Source organism: Crocuta crocuta, unplaced genomic scaffold, assembly GCF_008692635.1.
Source record: "Crocuta crocuta isolate KB4526 unplaced genomic scaffold, BGI_CrCroc_1.0 scaffold1028, whole genome shotgun sequence".
NCBI lineage: Eukaryota > Metazoa > Chordata > Mammalia > Carnivora > Hyaenidae > Crocuta > Crocuta crocuta.
The window spans coordinates 617,965-644,174 of NW_027532432.1; the positions used below are offsets into that span (position 1 = coordinate 617,965).

At 34.9% G+C, this 26,210-nt stretch overlaps 1 long non-coding RNA gene across 3 annotated transcripts in view; it reads right to left on the bottom strand.

Annotated features, from left to right (window-relative positions):
- The window catches only part of LOC144244161 (uncharacterized), a 184,958-nt gene extending 159,157 nt beyond the window's left edge, over window positions 1-25,801 (bottom strand). For all 3 annotated transcript variants that reach the window (XR_013338857.1, XR_013338855.1, XR_013338856.1), the window contains exons 1-2: window positions 25,611-25,801; window positions 17,406-17,537 (exon numbers count right to left, since the gene is read on the bottom strand). This is a non-coding gene — a long non-coding RNA (uncharacterized LOC144244161). The remainder of the gene's footprint in view (window positions 1-17,405; window positions 17,538-25,610) is intronic.
- Between the last annotated feature and the right edge of the window lie 409 nt (window positions 25,802-26,210).

Here is a 26,210-nt window from a genome sequence, read left to right on the forward strand (position 1 = left end):
GAGCTAAAGTTGGACACCCAACCGTCTGAGCCATCCAGGTGCCCTGGATCTTTAACTTTACTCCACAACTTTAGAAGTCTATCTGTATGTGATCGTCATTTGAGATTTTTCCAAATCTATTTTCCTGTTTCATATCATCGTCTGTCATCAAGGTTTTTTTTTTCTTGACAACAATAGCTGTTCCAATCAACAAAATGGTTAAGAGGAACCACCTGCTCATATATTTTATGACTGTAAGAGAACAATACATGTAAGGTATAGGAGGACTGGAATAATAAACCACTACTATTTATGCATCTAGGAAATTCCAGGCATTATCTGTAAAGAAAAAGAACATGGAAAGAAAAAGGAAGGAAAGAAAAGAAATGAAGAGGGGAGGGTGAGGACAAAAGGAATAGAGGTCAAAAGAAGGAAGGAAAGAAAATGAGACATTAGGAAGAGAAAAGAAAGGAGGAGAGGGACCATGGCCCACTTGGCAGAGACAATAACTGCCAAATCTAGGCACATGACCAAAAGAGAGAAAAAGATAAATATTTCAAAGTTTAAGGCAGTTGTCTAGGACTCTAAAATACATCTTCTTAAGATAAATCTTAGAGGAAAATCAACAGCTAATGTTCAACTATAATGTACCAAAGGATTCTTTGTAGAGGAAATATATTCTTATTACTGTTCAAAGGTTCCTAGAGGAATAGAACCTTTTTCATTGATACATCTATCCACTATTCAATATTTGGTAAGATAGAATTGAGAATCACAAATGTTTTTCTCCATCTGGAGTAAATCCAACTCCTTCATATTCATAAATTCTATAAACTATAAATCATACCCTAACTCTGAGCCACATAGTATAGCTAGTGGCACCAGTACCAGAAATGTCATTATGTTTGCTTCCAGATGGAAGATTTCAAGAAAAGGAGCACCTGGGTGGCTCAGTTGGTTAAGTGTCTGACTCTTGATTTCAGCTCAGGTCATGATCCCATGGTTTGTGAGATGCCGTCCCAAATCCCTGTGCCAGGTTCTGCACTGCTAGGGATTCTCTCTTCCTCTCTCTCTCTCTCTCTCTCTCTCCCTGCCCTTCGCCTGCTCACACTCTGTCTCTCTCTCTCTCTCAAAACAAACAAAAACAAAAATAAACAACCTAACCACATTATTTTAAATAGATAAATAACATAATAAAAAAAGAAAAGGGAGATACATTCTCATTACTTTTATGTTTCTGACTTGAATTTCATCAGGTCACTGTCATTACATTGTTCTAAAATAGGCTAAGCATTGCCTCAAAGATTTCCATTGTTTTCAAGTACAAGCTAAATTAGCTTTCTGGATTTACTATTCTTCAAAAGTTTGAAAATTATTTTAGGACTCAAAAAACTAGTTGCTACAGTCAAAGCCATATGAGGGCCATGTCTATCTCAGGTGAAGTTACCCTCACCATAATATATAAATTGATTTCATAATTTCTTTTAGGAATATGTTTAATATCAGTGCTTTAACCTCTAACTATTGTTTGGGAGTGGGGTGAGATTTCATATACCACCAAGGAACTTCAGAATTGTTTCTACATTCCTCACACAGAATAGCATAAAGTGTGGAAGTCTAGGGCTAACCATCAGCGTTACAGTTGCTCTCTCACTGAGAAATAATCATTACCTTCTATCATCTAAACAAACTATCTGCTTTCTCCCTATCCTGCCCTTCTGCATAGTCTCTTCTCAATCTATTTCATTCTAGCACCAGAATATCAGGAAGAGCTTGACTTTATCGAAACAACTGATTTCCTTTGACCATAAAACTATGATCATGGTTCCACCTTGGTAAGGACTCTTACAAGATTCAGAGCTAAACTCATGAGCCTCTTCTAGCAAAGTGTAGGGAAATTTGTGGCCTATATTGGTTTTTTTTTCCTCTAAACTACCCTTATGTGAATTTCCATCATTTTCCTCATATTATTTTCTTTCCCCCTTTTAAACTATTTATCTTCTACTTTCATATATCTATATTCTCCTAAATCCCTACTGGGCAAGAGGCTAATGTGTTATGTAGGTTGCAATGAGCTGAAGGTAACAAAGAACCTGCTATGTCTTTATCCAAATTATACTTTTCTGTTTTTATATAAAATAACTCCAGAGGTGTATAATACTGGTCTAGAATTTTGGATCCATGGCTTCCTTATGAATCCAGGCTGGGGTCTTTCTACTTTGTGTGTGCCTTCCATATTCATACAGGCAAGGTGGCTGCCACTCCACTAGAAGGCAACAAGCCGAACAAAAGGTACATATTGACTGAATCCATCTTTATATTTTTTAATTAGCTCACACATAATGCTTATGTTTTCATTTTATTTGTTAAAATTGGCCTGCAAGATGATGTGTTGCAAGACATGATTGTGAATTTTTCCCTCTGGGCAACGTGAGACAATGGAATGATTTATTATTTGGTTAATTGTAGAAGATGGAGAAAATGGATATTGGGTAAGCAATTAAAAGTGTCATTATCATAGATATATCAAATAAATATTAGAAAAATATACATTGGCATACATGCAGATAGACTCATACACACACATACAATTTTTTTTTTACTTTTCTTCTTTTTCCTTTATGATACACCCATACCTAAGATCATAAAAATACTTCCCCCACCCATGTAAAACCTAACAACTAAATCTGTATGTAGTTTTCAGCTTGCATTCATGGGGGAATAAACTAATCAAAACAAAGTCTGTCTCATTTTAACCAAACCAACTTTTATTTGGTATTATTACATGTAAAACATTCTGCTAGTGATGATCAGGAATTAAGAGATTCAGGTTCATACCATTTTTAGAGGCTCATAAGTTACAGACGGGATAAAATATTTGTTCCATTTGTGATCTTTATAGAATTTTCACTTTTAAACCATGATTTCTAAATTTAGTTTTATCTATTATCTTAAGAAATGCTTAAAAAAGAATACTTTTTCAAATGTATATAAGGCTATGATAGCTCCCAGAGAATTTCCAATGACTGTCCTAAAAGTGATCTAAATACTTTGTTTTATTAAAAATGAGGGCCTGAAATACAGAAAATCATTGTTTTTCACCTAATTTGCCCCCCTTTTACATATACCTTTCCTCCTCACCTTTCCTGAGTGAACTGAGTTATGTAAACACAGCATTACTACACATTAAGTCAGTTAGCATCATTTTGAAAATATGCATTCCCTAAATGAAGGGACTAGGAAGGGATCTTGTGACACACATTACAGCTTGTCAGTTCTCTACCATTTTTATAGTAGATTTATTCTTATTTTCCCTCAATTGCATTCCATCAACTGGTTACTTTGATGATTTTGTATTGTAATTATTTTTATAGCCATTTCAAATTGATTTTCTAATTATGTAAGGAGCAATATGGAGAAAAAGTGAATATGAACAAAAAAATGATGGAGCATGAAGGAGAGATATGTTTTAATCACGTCTGCAACCACTAGAAGTGCCCATTTGTAGTAATATTCTGATTCTGACTTCCAAGTACAGAGAACCTCATGTCACACTTTTAAGAGAAGCTACTGAATCTGAAAATGGGCCAGAGCTGGTGAATACTTTAGTGTGACCATAAACATGGCTCCAGCTATCCTATAAAATGGCTAACTCTGACTTCTATCTGAAGTATGAAGACACTGTGAACATTGTATGCACGTTAACAGGGTGGACAACACAGAAATCAGAAATAACACATAATCATTCTGGTTTCATATGTGACTGGTAAAACAAATACACCTCTCTGAATTCTATTTCATAATTCTCTCCTATTGGTAAAATTCTCTACATCTACCTCACTTTCAATTTTAGAAAGGAGCCCATTATTTCAGATTAAGCATTATCCTTTAATTTGTATCAATAAGCATTGAATTAATATAAGTAAAAACTAACATTCTGAACATTAAATTTATTCCACTATAAGATGATCTATCAAAACAAACATTAAAAAATAATTTTGAGTCAACAATTTTAACACTAATCAAGTGCTAGCATACTCAAATTAGCAGATATGAACAGTAAATTGTCTTTAAGAGCGAAAATGTATATTCAATATTATATTCTTCTTTTGACTCTAAGATTGTCTTTGAATAGAAATTTCAAAATAGTTAACTTGAACACCAAGAACTTTTTACCTCATTGTCTTGGGCTCACTACATTCAATTTTAGTTCTTTAAAAATATGATGGTGTGCTAACAAGACCTTCTATTACCTGCCTGTTTTAATTCACTGTTTTGACTTCCATAATCACTTTGTTTCTACATTTAACAAGTGACTATACTGTTACAGCTGTACTATTAGCAATAACATTCAATTAACACTCACACTGTGAGCTAAAATTATACTTCACTAACACCTAACTTCTACCTTCTGCTCTCTTGCTAAATGGTCGCTAATCTCTTCTTTGCACTTAATATTGCTGAAGTTAAAGAAATCTGTAAGAAGAAATGTGGAATATTTTGGGAAGAAACATAGTTTATAAGGCAAATTAATGTGTCAAGTAACATGTATTCATTGATCATCAATACTAGTGAGTCATTAATCAAAACAGGCCAGTGGAAGATGAGAGAAGCATACACTGAGTGTTCATACTCTCAAGAAACTCAACTAATAAATTAGACATTGCAAACACACAGGAGAGGAAAGGAAGGAAAGGAAAAACAAAATAAGATTTGTATAATTAGTGTGTATATATTTTTTCTTGAAATTTCATATTTTTATATTTAACTTTTGATAGATTATTCATTTTGAGTTAATATTTCACCCTGAAATATTCAGTACAGTCCACTAATGATGTTCTCGTTTATTGGTTTTCTCCTTTTTATTCTTTTACCTTTAGCATTACAATTTATCAAATATACTAACATTCTTTTACTTCTTATTAAGTGACATTATTGAAGTATTATTCTAATAATATTAATTGCATCCACTTTAAGCATAGAGTTTCTAATGTGCTGACAAATATACACCTCCATGTAACCATAGCCTGTCAAGAGATAAACATTTCTATCACTCTAAAATGTCTCCTCATACCAATCTATAGCCAATAACCCCACTCTCACCCCTGTCCCCAGGTACTAATTGACCTGTTTTATGTCATTACACATTAGATTTGCCTGCTCTGGGATTCTATATAAGTGAAATTATACAAAATGTTCTATTTTGTGTGTCTGGCTCTTTTTACTAAACAAAATTACTAACAAAAATATTACTAGGGAAAAATAGAATCATTTCATAATGATAAAGTGGTCAATTTTACAAGAAGACATAAAAATATATGAATCAAAACAGATAAGAACAAACGGAGAGATAAATTTATCATTATACTAGAGACTTCAAGACAATCATTCTGATAATTGATAGAAAAAGAGAAAACTTGAACAATATCATCAGCCAAATTGGACTAGTCAACATCTTTAGACAAGTCTACCCAACAAAATTATTTTGAGAATCATCCATGTTGTGGTAAATATCAGTAATTGGCTTTTAGGTTAGGTAGTATTTGATTGCCTTAAATATGGTATAATTTCCTTATATGCTAATTTTTTGATGAACATTTAGCTTTGTTCCCAGTTTTGGATTTTGAGACTAATGATGCCATAGACTTTTATATGCAAATATTTGTGGGATACATGTGTTTGTTTCTGTTTGCTTCTGTTTCAATAATTAGAATAGAATTGGTGGCTCTGTACCAAGTATGTGTAACAACATTCTCAGGGTATTTTCTAAAACATTTTACTATTTTATATCTCCTTCAATAATATAAGGCAGTAAGTTATAAATATTCTACAACCTTATCATTACACATATCATCAGCCTTTTAATTTGAAACATTCTGATATGTTTTGATAACTATTTTAATTTGAACTTTTCTAATGAAAAATTACGCTAAACATATTTTATATGCTTATTGGACATTTGTATATATTCTTCTTTGAAAGGTTTGTTTAAATCTTTTACCCATTTTATTGCATTATCAAATTGCAGCCATTCTTTATATATTCAAATACCAGATTATTTATATTTGCATATAATATGAATATATTATATTTGCAATATAGAACTATTGCAAAAACACAGCCAAGGAAACAACCCAGAAAATTAATAGGCAACCAATGGAATGGGAAAAAATAGTTGCAAATGACATATCAGATAAAGGGTTAATATCCAGAATATATAAGGAACTCATCAAACTACACGTCCGAAACACAAACAACCCAGTGAAGAAATGGGCAGANATTGCAAAAACATACACATAAAATATGTATATATATTAAACTGTGGCTTCTTTCATTTTAATAATAAAATATTTTGAAGAGCAGATGTTTTTAATTCATAATGTTCATGTGATTGAATTTTCTTTTAGGATTTGTACTTTTTATGCTTTATATAAGAAAAGTGCTTATTTCAAGGTTACAAAAATTGTTTATATTTTCTTTATGTATTTTATAGTTTTAGCTTTTGGGTTTAAATTTATGATCCATTTTAAGTTAAGTTGTGTGTGTCTGTGTGTGTGTGTGTGTGTGTGTATTATAAAGAGAAGGCTGAGGTTCATTTTTATCCAAATGGCTACTGTTCCCAAAGTATTCATTGAAAAAACATTTTTTCTCAATTAAATTGCATTAGGAACTATGTCGAATATGAATGGACCACCATAGACCTATTCAGCTCTACCCCTAAATAAGGCTGTAGTACAATAACCATTCATTTTCAACTTGTTCCACTTACCAAATCCACCAGGTCATGAACCAAACTCAGCTTTGTCTCTCTTTCTTCAGACAGTTATAAGAAATTCCCCTCACCACCGTAAGGGGTGATGAACTCAGGGAGAAGTGCAAAAGAATAGTGGTAGATGGCATAGTGTTCAGAATATAGAATCTCGTAGTACACTTATGCTCTTTGAGCCTGCATGCACCTGGTCCTGGTGTATCTTGACTTTGCGGCTCGACAGACCCAGTTCACAAGGCGAAGCTTTGGTTGCATGGTGGCTTGATGTTTTATGGTCAAATTCTTTATCTTTACTAGAGCCAGCACCACATACCAGAACATTTTGAACGCTGTCTGTCTTTGCTATAGATGGCACATACATCTTTTTCTCAGTCCCTCATAGGTCTAGGTTACAATGTGATAGTGTAGGTAGCCCTTACCCCATATAGTGTTTTTTTCCCACTCAGATTCCTCTAGAGCTATGGTTCTCGACTAGGAAAAATTTTGCCCTTCAGGAGACATTTGGCTATGTCTGGAGACATGTATGATTGTTATGACTAAGGATGTGAGTATGCTACTGGCACCTAGTGGATAGAGATCAAGGATGCTACTAAATATCCTATATTGCACAGGACAGTCCCACAACAAGGAATTATCTAGTCTAAAATGCTGATAGTGCTCAGATTGAGAACATCAGTCTAATACAGTATTAGGATTCTCCAGAGATATAGAACCAATGGGAGATATCTATACATCTATATAGATATTTATTTATTAAAGGAATTCGCTCACAGTTATGAAGAGGTCTCATGTATCAGCAGCATTTGCTGTGCATTCGGGGCAGGAAAAGAGTCCTTACCTGTTAAGAGCCCAACTTAAATTTAGAAGTGTTTTATACCACTAGTAAATGAATCCTAATAGTATTCTCATATGTTGAAGTGTGAGCTATGTTTTCTCCAGATCCTGGAAAGACCTCCTGAGTTTTCGCTTCCTTCTTAGGTGTGAAAAGTGTGAGTTGCAATAATTTGCTCCTTTATTTTGAAGAAGTTTTCCTGGAATGCCTCTGGACACTAAATCCCTAAAAACTTCAGGCCCCTGAAACATTATAGGTTTTATCTCTAACTTCTGGAACATATGTGTTTTATCAAGGCCTCCAATATACTTGCCACATCTTGCTCATCTGGTTTAATTAACTTGATGTCATCAAAATAGTGGACCAACTTTATCTTCTGTGAAACATCCAGATGGTCCAGGCCCCTTCTGAGTTTATTAAGGCAAAACAATTAGCATAGCCTTACAGCATGATGTCAAATGTGTTTTCTTGTTTGTCCCATATAAATGTGAACTGCTTTTGATCAAATCTCTTGAAAGCGGTGAAAAAAATGTTTTGACCTTATCATAGCTATACTACTAAAGCTGAGTTGATCTGTTCTCACAAAGATATCATCGGTCTAGGGCTTTTTGTTTTGTTTTTAAACTTGCAAGGAGTTTCAAATTGTAATTATATAATTATATATTGATTACAATCTGCAGTATTTAAAGAAGCTAACACTTAAAGGGTGTTTTGGAATGTTACATGGACGGTTATTTGTGTTATGTGGCCTAAGCAAAATAACCGTAACTTTTGAAAAAGTATCCCTTGAAAAAGCTCAGCTACTTGACTACCATATTTAATATAACACATTAAATATATTTAATATAACACATTAAATATATTTAATATAAACTTTATAATCATTTTATTCATCTAAAGAATAAAACATTTTTCATCTAAAGACTTCCCCTAAGTTTTTCCACCCAAATAATAAAAAATAAGAATAGTAAATTTGAAAATAACCAACATAAAAGAAATTAAGGTTGTAATAATTTGAAATTGTCTTAAAGTTTTATGTTAGACCTTAACCTGCAGCAAGAGTGGCCTCAGAATATTTTGTGATAGAATGTCTCATTTCGAACACCAATGGTCTACTCATTTAGTTTGGAATGGGTTATGTTTTTACTCCCAATGTCATTTTTGCTTTGGCTTGTCTCATTTCAATGTTTGGACTGAAGACAAAGTCTTTTGTTGTTTGGTTTTCTTCCATCAGCTTACACTTAAGACAATTATAGCACAGCTGGGCAAATATGCTGGCCTGCAAGTGCCTTTCTGTTTCAAAACTCCATTGTGAAGACACAGCCCAGAGAGTCAACAGTAAAATAAATTACAATTGAAGAGAATAATCTACATCATATTCAAGCACTATTTTCAAACCTTGACATAAATAAGACATTCATGGTTAATTCTTTATTATTATTAGGCATATTTTGAACATTTTTCATACAATAGAACTCTGAACCTGTTATTCTAAGCTAATTTCCCTCAGTCCTGGGTCTAATTAAACCTTGGATCAAGGAGAATTAAATGTCAACAGAATCACAGTCAAAATGGTGGTGGTGTGTGTGTGTGTGTGTGTGTGCGTGCGCATGTGTGTTTAATCATATTGATTTGTCATGGGCCTTCGGGTTGGTGTTACAGATGATTGTTGCAAGTGAGAAAATTGGTAATATCTTTACCAATGCATGTAAACAAATAGTAGTCATGGAGACAAGAAAGTACTTGGTAGTGGGATATGATGCAGGCTCCTCTTATTTGTGATGTGAAGTCCAGAACTTATCATTCCTGCTACATAATGAATTGAATTCCACTGTGAAGGGCAGGGCCACATAGGTATTGATAATGTATGCTAAGTATAGGCTAACTTCTTATTCATGACAAGGACTTGTGACTGATGGCTTCCAAAGCACAGACTACAAGTAGGCATAATGTCACCACCATCTGCAGTGTGGAAGTGAGTGCTAGGTAAGTGGGTGAGACAGAAGTAACAAAAATGAAAGTAAAGGACTTCCTGCGACTTATTCATAGAAGACTACTCTTAGGGCATAGTTGCATTTTGGCATCTTACCGAAACGGTTGNAAAATGAGGGTGGTGTAAATGGTCAATTTTTGACCAAGAACTAGGAATGTTAAGATGCTGTTTTTTTTGAGGGTTTTTTATGTTTATTTATTTTGAGAAAGAGACAGATCCTGAGAAGGGCAAGGGAGAGGGAAAGGGAGAGGAAGAGGGAGAGAGAATCCCAAGCAGGATGCACTGTCATCAAAGAGCCTGCTGTAAGACTCCATCTCACGAACTGTGAGATGGTGACCTGAGCTGAAGCCAAGAGTCAGAGGCTCAACCGCCTGAGCCACTAACATGCTGTTTAAATTCTGATTTCAACTTTTATGTGTAGCTGGAAATGAGCTACCTTTCGGAAACATGAGTCAAAGGGACAAAAATGCATCCACCTCTGTCAATATCTTACTTTATGGACATGTGCGAAACTTGTCAATAATATGAGTAACTTAAAACATTTAGTTTAAAATAATTTTCTACTGGTTTATCTTAAAATGCCTCTGACAGGTAACCTCTAAATAGGGTAATAAATATAAAAAGTGAGTGTATATATATACATATACATACATATGCGTATACGTATATATATATATATATATACATATATGGTGATAAAAAAGTTACAAGAAATTTCAAATATTTTATGATAACAAATTTGAAAATTTTGTTAGTGTGGAACCCTTTCTACAAATAAAAGTGAACTTAATTTATAAAAAATATAATCAGGCAATAATTTCACTAAAAATACAGAAGTATCTGGCAGAGAATTCTGAGTTTGTATCCACTTATGTTCAACTGAGCCTGTAATCTCTAACTTCTGTCCTATTACTATGAATGTGCTTTCCACACTACTCACTGCTGTGTCCTCTACTTGTGCCCAAAACAGAGTTATTTATATCCTACTCATTGCTTTATCAATTTCCCCTCTTTTTGTTACAATATGAAAAATTTTCTTACCATTATCTCTTGAAACTGCTTCAAATCAATATTTACCTTCACTCTTTCATAGACACCTGTCAGCAAGCTCAAAAAAGCCGTCCATATTGCTAAGTTCATCACTCAGTTCTCCACTCCTGTATGACTTTGCAGCGTTTAACACATCCGGTTACTCTCTCACTTAAAACATGTTCTTTTGGGGGCGCCTGTGTGACTTAGTCGGTTAAGCGTCCGACTTTCACTTAGGTCATGATCTCGCGGTTCGTGGGTTCGAGCCCCGCGTCGGGCTCTGTGCTGACTGCCAGCACAGAGCCTGGAGCCTATTTCGGAGTCTATATCTCCCTCTCTCTGACCCTTGCCTGCTCATGCTGTCTCTCTCTCTCTCTCCTAGAAATAAATAAAAATATTAAAAAAAAAAAGACAGTATTGACCTTTAAAAAAAAAACAAACCATGTTCTTTTGGCTTCAAGCCTATTTTTCTCTCTGGCCACTATCACTCAGTCTTTTTTTTTTTTTTTTCCTCATGTCTCTTTTCCCTTTGATTGCCAAATGTATAAAGTTCTTAAGACTCAGACTTTGGACATCTTCTTTCATCTGAAATCTAACATACCAGAACAGAGTTCCTGATATTCACCAAACCTACTACATAGTCTTCTCCATCTCATTGAATTGCTACTCAAAGACCTTGTAGTCATCCTTGAGTCCTCTTCTCCCACCCAGCATTTAATCCATTAGCCCTATCTTCAAACTGTGCCTGAATTCCAACCGTATGCTACCACTCCATTGCTAGCACTCCTGGCCTAAGCTATAATCTCTTTGCATTTAAGTTTTCAATAATTTATCTGCTTCCACTCTTGTCTACCTACCATGCAATGTCTCAGAGAGGGCAATATCATCTTGTTAAACTAAAGTTAAGTCACTTCACTTTTCTGCTCAAAAACTCCCAATGTTAACTCATCTCTCTCAGAGTAAAATATAAAGTCATTCCTATGACCTCAGAGATCTAAATGAATAATGTTCCCCGTTATTTGACTTCATTCCCTTCTATTACATCTGAGTCCTTCTGATTAGAATGATCCTCTCAGGATATTCTCATGCTCATTTCCTCAACCTCATTAGGGCTTTACTCAAATGTTGTCTTTTCAGAAGCCTTCCCTAGTCATTCTTCCTAAAATTTCATTCTCCTGTCACTTTTTAACATAGCAGCCTCTATTTTATTTTTAGCAGCTATCACTGCATAACATAATATATTTTTTTCTTGCTGTTCTTAACTATTGTCTATTTATTTCAGCTCCATGAAGGTAATGATATTTATATATTGAATACAATGGTGCCCAGGCAATCAGTACATATATTTTAAAATAAGTCCTCATGCAGTGCTTTGAAAAATTTATCACCAACCTGAATCCACTGCAAAAGTCATGGGGCATACACTGTATTATAGATGAGTTCTATCAAGTAAACTTAATCATAAAGAAGATTGAAGCTACCATAATGTTATCAATTAGTCTTTACACCAAAATCTGCTCAGCACAGAAAATAAAAGTACAAACTAAACTCCTATATGAATATAAATTAAATACTCCTTTAGTAGGCAGAATAATAGCTCCCATCAAAGATTTCCACATCCTGATCCCCAGAATATGTGAAAATATTATCTCACATGGGAAAAGGAATTTTACAGATGTCATTAAGGGCCTTAAAATGGGGAGATCATTATAGATTTTCCAGGTTGCCCCAATCTAATAGCATGGGTGCTTAAAAGTGGAAACCTTTCAAAAAAATGGAGGCTTTTCCAAGTCACAATCATAAAGATGAAATGTTGCTGGCTTTGAAGGAAGAGGAAGGTACCATGATCACCTGTAATAGCTATGTATCAGCTATATGGGTTTTAAAGTCTTCAGTCAAATAACTGTGGTTAGCTTATTGCCTTCTAAGGAAATGCATGCATGTACAAACATATAGTAAGTATTTGATATTCATAAAAGCTATATTCTTTATTAAAGCCCCAAATCTATGAAGACTATTTAAAAACTATATTACTTCCTCCACAACATGAAGCTTAAGTGAAAATATTAACTGATCCTTTTAGACCATTAACTATTCTATAAATATAGAACTAAATTCATTTAGAAATCTCATATAATCATACAATCCTTCTTTTCAAATTTCAATAGTTTTTTTGTCACCAGACTCAAAAATTTTGTGTTGTTTGAATTGAAAGGTAATTATACGAATACCATTCCCTTTCCCTCTCTTCCCCTCTCTTTTGTTTGCATATAAAAGTTATGGCATATTTGCCATTTCTGTATCAGAGCAACAGCAAAGTCAACATTCTCCTTTTTATTTTTCTAAAACTTCTCTAATCTAAATTAAAGCTACCCTTTTTTTCCCTCAAGATTTTTTCACTTTTAAACACAGAAAAGGTGATTGGTTTTCTTTGGGGGTCCAATTTTCCATAAAACCACAAGATTTTATTGCTACCATATGTTACTGTATACAGAACACGTAGAATAAAATGAAGCCACGCTGAGCTACAGATGCTAGACAGTGAGCGAGGATTGCTCACCAACACTCATTCTCACAAGCCAGCCCTCAGTGGATCAGATTCAGTTTGTCTCAGGACTATCACAAGCTATCACATATCATGGAAGTTCAGCAGGGATCTGCGGGATCTAACCAAAGCCTATTCAAACATCTACTCTATAATAAGGAGGACAGAACGAATAGGGTTGACTGAAACCACAGACAATATACAGTTCAATTTAATAATTGCTGGCCACTCTCTTCCCAGGCAAAGAGAAGAAAAGAAAGGTTCTAGACAATATACCAACTTTTGAAACACCCCTGACTCTTCTATTTTCATGCTTGTTCTCTAGTATCACAGTTTAGATGACTTTTTCAAAAAAATTTTTCAATTTTTTTTTTTTGAGAGAGAGACACACAGTGTGAGCAAGGGAGGGACAGAGAGAGGTAGGCACAGAATCTGAAGTAGGCTCCAGGCTCTGAGTTATCAGTGCAGTGCCCAATGCGGGGCTTCAACTCCTGAGCCATGAGATCATGACCTGAGCCGAAGTCGGACGTTTAACCGACTGAATCACCCAAGCACCTCACAGTTTATATGATTTGAACTGTTTTTTTCTGTAATGGTAGTTTTCACATAGCTTTTCAGAGTTGGGTTTGCAACATATATACAAGTTTTAAAAAGTGAATCAAATAGATTTAACTGCTGATGAAATTCTCAAGTTGTGATTCAGAAAGAAGCAGGGAAAACAACTCTTGATTAAAGTTCTTTTGTTTCTCTCAATATAGAAGTATATTTCCTTCTTTCTCCTGACCCATTTCTAAGTATAGCATTTTAAAATTTCCTGTCTCAACATTACCCTAATCAGCCCACTGAAAACTAACTCTCATAGACCTCCCAGAGTGCATCTGATTGTCAAGGTGAAACCAGAATCAGATTCTTTATCTTTAATTAATAAGTAAATTCCCTCCTTCTCAAGAGGAGGGTCAGAAGAAATGTTGCAATCTAGTCTACCAATCAGATATTTAAGAAAACAAGGAAGGCTTATAGGTCAGCAGCTGAATTTTGCAAACAAAGCAAAGCTAAAATGTATTCCTTTCCTCTCTCATTAAGCCAACAAAAAGGACTGGATTAAATCAAACAGCCTCGGATTACTGAATACAGAGAAGAAACACTAGGAAAAAGAGGATGCACATGCAATCTAGAGCACTAAATTAGATATTTTTTTCATAGTAACAATTAAGAGAAATAAACTTTTGAAGAGCTTTCTAATTGGAGCTCACTGTAGGATTTTCCAGTTTCTTTTTTTCCTTTTCTGTTTTTGCTAAAAGTTTTGGACTAGGTCATTAGTGCTTCTAAAGCAGAGTTCAAATCTCTAAATGTAGGCATCCCATTAATTGAGGCTGTTTCATGCAAAAAAAAAAAAAAGGAGATAAATAAAAGAGTTCAGATGTAGCTTATGAATCATTTCCTTTATTTCATCAAACGCTTCTCTAGATCCTGATGCGCAAAGGACACCCTGTGTTAATTGCTAGCAGACAGAGCTTCTCTCTGTTTCCTGCCTTGGTCTTTTTTCTCAGCATGGCCTTCCCTTCACTCCTTTCTTTCTGTTCCTTACCTCTCCAAACAGTTACCTGATTGCAACCACACTTGATTTAAGAAAAACTGAAAAAATGTTAAACTTCAGGTCTAATCCTGTACAGAAGACACAACTTAAAAAGGAGAAAGATGAAAGGAAAGCAGAAAGAGTTGGGGGAAAAAAAAAAAAAGTAAAGCACAACACAGGAGCAGGCTGGGACTCTGACACAGAAAGGGAAGGCAATTCACAAGAACTTTAAAAAAACCTTATACTTTCAAAAATAAATTTTCCTTTGAAAAAAAAAATTCTACAAAAAAGTCTGTCTTTTTATTTTATCTTGTATTTCTTCAGTGAATCTGAAATATTCCCTCTAGTAAGAGGTGAAAAAAATGAATATTTCATCCCATAATAGGAGTTAAATTGGGAAATGTAATTTCCCACAACAAACAATCCAAACTACACTATGATTGAAAATGATTTTCTTAGTAAATCTCACTAGGAAGTCAGGAATACGTTTGTGATTTAGTTGCACATGTTTTAAGATTTGTAAACAATGTTAGTAAGATTGTATGTAGTATGTTGACTTTGGTGAAATCTTATATCATTAAACAATTTATTTAGATAAAGGCTTTTATATTTTCATAAAGGCAAAGCACTTGGAAACTGACATAAAGATACTGAAGTCAGTTTCTCTAATTGAAAGATTTTAATAATTCTGTATGCAAGGTCATTCCTGACTTGGCCATTTGTTGTATTAGTGTTTTCCATGCCACCCCCTTCCAGCACAAGCTTCTATTCTCTATCAGGTTGACTTATTTGTCTTAGTGCTAATAGGATGATTTGATCTTTTCCATTGTTACCTTATTCCTTCATTATTCATTCTCTCTAGAGTTACTGTGTTAGTATACTTTTATTATGAGCACATATTCCTCTATCCAGCTGAACAGAATTAAGAGTGGATCTCTGCCCAATAAATGATGTTTAATGAAAGAGACATAAGAACTAAATTTATAATACAATAGAAATGGGAATGAAATGCCATCAGATTGCAAGAGCAAGAAACAAATTAATCCTCAGTTGCAGGCTGACGGGAATAAGGGAAGACTTAGAGGAAGCAATGTTTGGATGGGTCCTGAAGATGAGGAATGGTGTAAAGAGCCTTTAACAAGACTGAGACATGAGCTAGGTACCAGTGAAGGAATGCAGAACACAACCTTCACACACTTCATCATTTTGCTATTTTTCTTTACGCTATCCTGGAAAACCTATGGACTATATACTGGTTTCCAAGTGTCGAAGCTTGTGATGTGGCTCAGAGGCCCACGTATTTCAAAAGCCATTCCTAAACTATAACTTTCAAATAGCTTAATCTAGTGACTTTTAGGAAAACATAGAAAAAAATGTTAAAAACTTATTTAACTCATGAATTCTATGAGAGTTTCAGTAAAATGGCCGTATAACTGATTCAAAGAGTAGTTGAAAACTTAGGCTATTTTTAGAATGACAGGGTCAGGTTATATAATTAGTTACTGTTGTTAAAACACAATGTTTAAGTGAGGACATTTGAAAATCTAATTGGCTTTATTACAACTATTCATAAATCCAAAAGCATCCAATCTAGCAGGTAGAGGGGAGTTCCAAGAAGCTGTACAAGATCTAAGGTTTTTAAATCAGGAAAGCTGTGAAAAAGGAGTTTATTAGCAAGGAATTCATTGTTTCAGGCAAGGTCATCCTCCTAGGTGGAATAGAAGGGATCTGTTAGGTGACTACCTCCCAGTGTTGATAGGAAATTCCAGTTTGTTGAGTAAAGGTTACCTTGGGTGGGGGGCATTGAAAACTGCAGTTAAATTAGGTATTAAGTCTTGGTTTAGTGACACCACTTTGGGCCTGTGGTTTTCTGTCTAACACTGCTCAGCAGAGCTTTGAAATACAATCTTTAAGGTTTATGTATTCCCTGAAATTATTAGGCAAGAATCTACAAGCTAACCTGTAACTTGCAACATGTCTGAGAGGTAAATAGTGAATCCAACTAAGTAAATTCCCTTATTTAAACAATGTTCAGTCCTCTTTGCCTTAGTATAGCACTGAAAAAAATATATCACCTATATGTTGCCTTATTTTCCAACTTTGGATGAGTTTTCAGACACTGTACATATAATTCTGATTTACAGCCATTGTTGGAGTGATCTTAACTTGGAGTGTCTATGACTATTAAAAGCCAATATAAATATGCTCCATATTTCTTCTTCCTTTATGTGATTTGGTGGCATTAGGAGTGGCATGTGGAGAGTGGTTGATGCTGAGATTAGAACAATGGAGGCAGTAAAATCTAGGGCTCCAGGACTGTGACAGAGGGGAGAAAACACTCCACCTTTTGTGAAAGGTACATAAATAGCTAATTTCACTTCTGCCCATTTGTTTTATAGAAGATGACATCATATTTTTATGGAAAAATCTTAGAATATTATTTTGAATGGACTTAAGTAACAAACTATCTAGAATGTCAAGCTTAAATAGCCTCTTTTTCTCAAATTACAAAAGTACTGAAAAAAAGTGTATTTGATTTATTGATGTGATTGATTAATACAAAAAATTGTATGTATGCATCATGGCCATTTAGACATATGCCTGATATGGATATGGTATATATGACAAATTTGACCAAATGGTTACAGGAGTTTAAAAGTGACACAAAGGTCACATACTTACCAGTGTGAACCACGGGTATTTTATATTGCATGTAGAAAATTATCGAACACTTCTTTCAAAGTTCCCAAGGTGACCTTGAATTCTTTGCATTTCTTTCCAAAGGTAACATCAGCAATTTGTAGGAAGCAATATCTATTTGAGATATTAAATAAGAAAAAGATGGGATTTAACAAAGCACACCTCTCCAAGTAGGAAATACTTCTTATGGCAAAGGTCATGTTGAAGGGTAATATAAATTCAAATGTGAACTAATAATCAGAATCTTGAAAATAACTTGGAAGGCACCCAGAGTGAACTTTAAAACATGTTTAGTAAGAAAACTGGGCCACTGATGACTTTATCTATTAACTAATGTAAAGTACAGATTTCTGAAAACCACAGCAATGACTTACATTACAAAAATGTAATAATATGTTAAGGGTATAGGGAACAATTTTAATAGAATGATAGAATACATGAATATAGAATATAACTGGATATACACTGACCCCATAGGCATTTGTGACATGGTGCTACATGTTAAATAAGACCACCCAAATGCTTTTCTTTCTTCACATTCTCTACCAGTTTAATCATAAGTTTCCAACAAGAACATCATTAACAACAGCAATTCATCAAATTGAAAAATCAGATGGTTTTCAACTTATTTGCAGTGAAAATTATATCATTGAATGATATATGTATCATTGAGAAAGGTTAGCTTTCCTGGTGTTTTAAGATACATTGTCTACTCTCTTCCCCATTTCCCCCAAACAATACGATAAAAGATACTCAATACGTATTACCTGACGATTTGAATGCATCTGTGGGAAAATTACAGAACTTGCCTTCACTTCTCAAGCAGGGATTTTTTTTAATCTTGACATTTGCCAAACTGCCCTTTGTTAACCATGAAAAGGCTATAGTAGATTTTGTCTAGAAAGATTATGGAGTCATCATCCTAGCTCCAAAATGGGTGTGTACAGGAACAATCAAATGGACCCTGTTGATCTGCAAGAGGGAGCATGTGGTGTTTGAGAAAGGAACCTTTGCTTTGTCTTGATATGTACTTAGCTCATCCTGAGTACTGTACCGAGGAAGGTGATGCGGAAGAGGAGAACTGGCAGGAAATGAAGGGAAATGAGCCTGCTCATTTGGGTCCTTTTGTACCGGTGAAATAAAATGGGGTGATGTCCAAGAAAACCACATGTGCCATCTATGCTAGAATCACCACTTAACTGTTATTTGTACGAATGAAGTAAAACTGTAGACAAGTCTCCTACGCCAATGACACCCAGTACCAAGTTTATATGAACAGTGGTTGAGAGAAAGGGGAAAAACAAATAATAACGAGCTTCACAACTTTCTCTTTCTTTAGGCCATTACTCTAGAAAGTAGAAACACTGTTAAGGTGTGAAATAACAACAAAATAAAGGAAAGTACACATCAGGAGAAAAATTTCTGAGATTGAGATTCTAAATTGGACAGCAACTCTAATTTTACTGAAGGTACTAAAGCACACCATTGCTAGACTGAATTTACTGAAAAAGGACAGAATAATCAGTTTTAGAAATAAGACAGCCTAAGCCATAGCTAGGCTGAAGTTGTAGAGGAAAATAAGAATACTTTTATAAGACCAAGACAAATCTCATGATTGCATGTAAATATATATCTGACTCACATTCATTAAGTATTGTTACTATATTTAAGGTTAGTAAGGATAATCACTTCACTGTTCCTGGATTGGCATAAACCATATGGTGGATAAATACAAAAGAGAAAACAAAAGCACAAAGGGCATATGCTTAACCTGTTACTTCCAGTCATATTAAGGTTAACTTCGCATTGCCACTTATGACCAGGCTGATTGTCATGTAACTAATAGTAGGCATTAAAAATTGTTCAACTTCTTCTATTGTTCAGTTGTGAACTCTGTCTTAAAATGAAACGGGAAGACATTAAATAATGTAAATAATTTCTTTGTACATGTACTGGTGTGGTAAGTGTTGGCAGTTTCTTCTGTGATCATGGTTTACTCATTTTATGTAATTGAAAAATTACCTTCAGGGTATCATGTATTTAATTTTTATTCAACGATAAACTGAAGCAGGCGGAACAGCAGCTGTTTTACTAAATAGGGAAAACTTTATGGTTTTTTTTAAAGATTATTTTTTCTTCCTTTTCATCCTATAAGAAGTGTTAGTCTTAGGTATGTCTAAACTTTATCTTCCAGTGGAAGTAGAAACAATCATAATAGTAATACAAACTTTACAAATGCAATTGAGGAAATGTATTTGTTTTGATAGACTTTTCAATATACAGGCCTTTACCTTATATTTCAAAATGTTTAATTGCCCTTAGTGTTTGCTAACAAATTACTGATTTAGGAAAAGGAATAAATATGAAACTAAAGGTCCTTGTTTATCTTCATGATAAAATACATATATATGTGTTTATACATATTTCATTGGAAAACAGAAAATAAACTGCATCAAAACCCTGTCTTGATGTTTTTTATTCCTAGACTTTTAGAAATAACTCACTGCTTCAAAACAACTGTTAATATCCCTTACTCTCATCCACTTGCCTTTAATCTTGATAAGTTGATAATACAGAGGTTTTGATGGTGTGAGTGACATTTTGTGATTAAAGCCATCATTTGTTACTGATGATAGATAATATTTATATCTGACTCTTCCTTCTCTTGATATTATCACTTGCTAAATTTTTTTCATTCAGATCCCGTATGATTCTCTACTGCCCCTTCTTATAAATTCTAAGTAGCACTACTGTAGTGCAAAGTCTTTCTTTCTCACCTGATTTACCATGATAGAATTCTACTAATCTCCTTATCTATAGTCCAGCGAAACTAAAATATTGAAAAAATTATCTTACCTAAACTCACTTGACTTGTTGGATTAGGCAATGGACTCTACAACTCTAACTTTTAATGCCTGATGTCAATATCAGTTGAGTTGAATACTTACCATGAATCAATTGTGTTTATTCTCAAACTTTTTTATGCCAGTTTTACTTATAAGTGAGAAATTAGGAGATATGGTAGATATACTTTGTTGTTGAGAAGAGCAATTGTGGAAAACGCCTACCTCTGAGAGCCAATCAATCCTCAGTGTAATCAAAATTCATACCAAGTGTGTATTTCCAAAACCTTTAAGGTGTAAATATATTTGTATATGACCTCTGAATGGATGGGCTCTAAATAACTGGCAAAACACAATAAATTCTCTCTGGAGAAAGCCACCATAATCCTAGGTAACAAAAAACTTCCCCAAATAATTTTATAATAAAATTGAGTAGCTAGTAGACAAAATCTTTCAGCCCCAAGGAAACTAGTCACTGTGAGTGAGAACTTGCTACCCCTACACCAAGGGGACAGAATCAAACCTACAGAGAATACGGACAAGTAATTTTGAAACCTGTGCTTATTACTATTTCAAGAAATAAAATACAAACTTGAAAATATGAACAGAAAACAAGAACCTACAAAATTTTGAGAAGATTTGCCAACTTAAGCAAATGAAAATTTTAAATGAGAAATAATAATAAAAACCCAATGAGGTGCAGATCTGCAGAGTAAAATGCAGAAACATACATTCGCGTGCCCACACACACACACACACACATTAGAGACTTGGTGAACTGGCCTTTCAGCTTATATAGATCAGAAGTTGTAGGAGAGGAAAAAAGAAGACCAGAGCATACATTGCTTAATAACTTACAAAGTTAGCCCCTTTATAAACTTGGAATCCCATCTCAAATGACCCTGATCCTCATCCAAGAACGTAAGGAAAAATTGCCTGTCTTAAAGTTTGGTGTGGAATAAAGTTTGTGTGAGAGGTCCAATCATGACATTTCATAAGAACAGGCTAATCCTTACATGAATTTGTAGCTCAAAGTCATAACAAGCAGTCGTTTGTATACAAATGTTTCTCTCTCCAAACAGAAAATCTGTGCGCTGAAATAGATTTTCCATCCATCCCTAATATATACTATCCTTACTACCATCAGATAAACACACATAGGTGAATGGCTAGGCAACACCAACAACAGTCCTACACTAGTGTGTATTGGGAGGAAACTCAAGGAGATAGGAGTAGATGCATGCCTTCTTACTGCCTATTGCGTTCTGTGGCAGTACATATTGATTCAGCTAGGCTGAGTGCCAGAACCTTATAATTTATAATATGAGGAAAGTGTCTTCTCCTTTGCTGGAGAGAAATCCTTTTACAACAATTCAACACACTGGCCTCCATCACTATTCTGCTAATGCATCACCAAGGCTGCGTCAACAATCCCTTCCTTAGTTTTATCAGAGTCTTCAGTCAGGCTTTGTGGTTGTGGCTACATGGCACAGCTTCAGATTAGTTGCTAGCAGTGATCAGTATTTTATCAAGTTGATTGCCTACATACTTACTTGCATGATTTCTATGGAATATTTTCAATTCTCCAAAAATTCTTAAAAATCTTGTCGTACTCACAGAGGAAGCATATGACAGAGTTATCTTCCTTCAGGTGTGTGACAGGAAAAGGATACAAGCATTCATCTATACCACCCTATGATACTTTTGTCGGGACTATTTATTTTGGTACTTAGCTTTTAACACCTTGAGCAGTTTCAATATATTTCTTGTTTTGAATCAGCTCAATTATATTATCTGAAAATAGATTACCTTTATGTTCTCTCAAGAAACTAGCAAATTGCTTGGATCTTAATACATTTTTATAAAGGAATTCAGTGAGTTTCAAAATACTACCTGTGACTTAAGATGGGATACTATTTTTTATGAATAACCCATCTTTATGGGGAATGTTGTTCACCAAAAGTATTACAATATATTGGCTGATTTTTTTTTTATCAAGTTAAGATAGATCTTTTTTAATCAAGTAAAGCTAGTTCATTTAAGATTTGGTATTCAAAATAGAGGAACAAATGATTTTACTTATCTAAAGGTAGACTAAAACCCAGTTATCAAACTGTATCTATCAAATAATCAACTAATTGACCCTAGGTAATTGTTATAACTTTTCCGAGTCACAACTTCCTCATTTAGAGTGATTATAAAGACCAGGCTCAGGTGCTCTATGTATTGTAAAATTATGTGAACACGTCCTATTGGTAGTATAGCAGTACTAATCCTGTTTTATATTTGAAGGATATAGTGTTTCTCTAGCACCATTTATTAACTCCAAGAGACATATATATCCACTATTAACACAGGATTTACAAACAAAAGAGGAAAATGCTAAACAAATAATAGGAAGGGAAAATAAACCAACAGATAGTAAATGTTGTTTGGTGTCACCTAATATTTGATAGTGTTTGCATATTCACTCTTTTCCAATAAATTGTAATAATGGCACTCTGAATTGTACATTTATATAAATAAACCAAATAAATCTGCCAAATAAGTCCATGTGTTCATCATGGTCTGCAGAGATCTAATTGGATTTCAATTTGTGAAAGAAAACTTGATTAGCAAAATATATCATGACAAAAAAATTTGAGTATGTACTTAGAAAAATTACAAAAGTAATCATTTAAATTTATCCACATTGTGATTTAAAGTTTGTTTATAAATACTATATTTTGATATTTACAGAAATCATGTGAGGTAGGCAGGGTTGACATTAGCAGTTTTATAAAATTTAAGTGTCTTGACCAAAATCACAGACACAGCAATGTTGGACACAGAAGAACCAGAGTGTTCTTAATCTAAATTGAGTATTCTTTCTATATTTTTCATGCCACCACGGCAAATGAGATGAATATAAGGCTCTTCTATTTTGTTCTGGAATGTGTCAAAAACCTAACTCATGAGGCTAATTATCATTAATTTATCAATTTTAAATTTAGAATTCCTTTAAAATATTATTAACTTTGTTAATAAAAACAAACTGATTAAACATAATGGCAGCAGTGAACTAACTGAATTTTTATAAGTGTTAAGAATTCTGTAGCTTAAGTAAAGCAGCTCAGTGATAGCTATATGGATGAGTTCTGTTATGATTTGACTGTTTTCTGTGAGGAAAAAAAAAAAGAATTAGATCTGGAGTAATTACCACCATGTTTCAAAAGTAATTATTTAAAATAAAATACAAAATAATTTTAAATTAGAAAAAAAGTTCAACCAAACATTCTCTGTGGTTTTTTAAAAAGTAAGAAATAGAATTAAAGTGACCTTTATCTTTTGTATCTTCTGTTCCTTGAAGGGTAAAACAAAACAGAACAACACAACAACAAAAACACAGAAGAATCTAAAGAGTTTCTGATACACACAAAATTATCACTTGTGGGCCACCAGTTCTAACAAGAATTATACTCTGAGGGTTAAATTGTGCCATATTAGGATATTCTTTATTGTTCCTGACCCAGTCTGCTTTCTACAAAACCTGGTAAGTTTAAAAGAGGGAATCAGACCTAGAAAGAAAGATAGAACCTAGAGAATTTTTTGTTTTAACTCAGTTGCCAGTTAAAGTTAACAATATTGCAACTCAGGTTAAATTTTTACTAGCACACTCAAAGAACTCAGAAAAAACATTTAACAAAATAAGAGCATTTTCCAAGGACTTATTCTATGAGTCCCAAAAGATAAGTGTAAGCAGAAATGGAAGAAAAGATAGATCAACCCAAAAATGCAGGGATAACATGGGAGCGAGGAAACCCTGAACATGTGAGGCTAAGACCTTTATAAACCTTGAGTTTCAATAATAAACCCCAATTTCAGTGAAGTTCCCTGAAGAATCTAACATACAAGGACAAGAGAAAGAACAGATATATCTGAAACGTCTACTACATTTCAGACTTGGGTTTATTTTATATTTAAACATTCAAGTATCCATTAATTGTCACCATACAAGAAGCTATCTTTTTTCATGTGGAAATGTTGAAAATTAAAGACTTTTAAAGCTTGCCCAGGATGATACATGCAGCAGATATAGGACACAGAAGTGTCCATTTAAACTGAGGCTTCAAAATAGGTAGAAGTCTCTGTTTTCATTCCAGGATTAAAATGGAGACTCAATCCTCTCTGAGAAAAGTAGCATGCATGTTGGAGTTTTCCACTTCATCAAAGGCTATATTGACATTAACTGGAGCAACTGGACTTCTCCCAGAAATTCTTGGGAAACACATAACTGAAAATTTCAAGGATGAAGAGTAGCAATATTCTGGGAGGTTCTAGCCATACCTTGCCTTTTGCTACAAATCATCTCCAACTTTTAGTTAAGAGTGGCCCAGGTGTTCAAGCAGTATATTGATTATTGTCACTCTTTTCTTTTACTTTCAATGAAAAGCTTCTTAAACCTTGGAGACATGAACATCCCTGGTTCAAATACATTAGCTTTTAGTCTTTTCATGATTTTGAGTATTATATCTAGCATCTTAATACACTGTTAGGATTACATCCTCTCCCCTACACTCCACTTTCACTTTCTGCAGTGAATTTATATTACACTATTATATTGCCAACTCATTTTAGGGGTTACCTATCCCTAACATGAACGTATTTTAGCAGCTTGTCTATTCCCAAACACGAAGTTTTATTGAATAATTGGAAGTTAGCTTTTCGATTCTTTGGTTTGCTTCTCAATGCATTGCCTTCTTTCAAAAACATAATTACATACATTCTCTATCAGATTCTTAGTTGGTTCATTTTCTTCTGCATCTTAATGTTAGGTATTTATTCTATGTATTTATTCAACTCTTCTCTAAGCATCATATAATTGTGAAATAGAATTGCCAGCCCCTAATGTTATCAGCAAAATCCATTAGGTAATTTCTGTAGCCTGAATTGCCCTTATCTTATTAAAGCCTACTGTCCCCAATGATTCTTTTCTAGCTTAGATAATGTTCTTTAAAAATATAAGCAATTATAGGGGGGCAAGATGGTGGAGAAGTAAGGAGCTCCGTACTTGCACTCGCACCCATACATCACACGGAAAAGATCTGAAGCCATTGGAAACCTTACAAAACCTGAGAGATTGGGAGAAAAAGGACACAGAATCCACTGAGAGAGCCTTCTAACTGAGTGCGAACCGGGGAAGATAAAATCGGGCCGGGATCGGAGACTCCAGGGTGGGAGGCGATCCCCCTCTGCCCTCTACGGGGAGTGAGAGGGGAAAAGGAGAGAGTCCAAAACAGAAAAACCTCCGCTCAGGGAGAAAAACCTCCGCTCGGGACATAGAAAGACCGTACTTGCCAAATACCTGCACACCGGGTCCCCTCACGCCAACTGGTCCCGGGGGAGCTGAGAGCACAGACTGCTTCTTTGTGCGGGCTCCTGGCGGCTGGACTTCAGAGCAGCGGCGCGCCTGCCGCCATTGTCCTCCCGGGCGGCTTGGGCACCAGAAAAAGCCGGGCGCGTGGACACCGGGAGTCTGCGCTCCTGGCGGGCTGGAACTCTAGAGGGAAGGCAGAGAGCTAAAAACTGGGAGATTTGCCTGTGAGTTCGTGTTAGGGGTGAAGAGACATAGAGGGACCTGGTTTTCCTCACTCCAGCGGGCTCGGGCTCGGCGCACCCGGCAGGCAAGCCCCCGCCCAAGCTCCCAGCCCAACTCAGAGAAGGAAGCAGCGATTCTGACTCCGCCCCCAGAGCTCGGCAGGGGGCCTGGAATTGCCCCAGGGGGTTGCCTGGGAAGCTGTGTCTAAGGCAGTTTCAGCCGGGCGGGCGGACGGGGATCTGGAGATTGGAACTGGCCTGGGTTGAAGAGTGCAACCNAGAGTCTTCTTGGATACAGCAGTGCTCATAGATACAGAAACCAATAACAGGTCTTTAATACCAACAAGAGCCGGAAAGCTAACTAAAA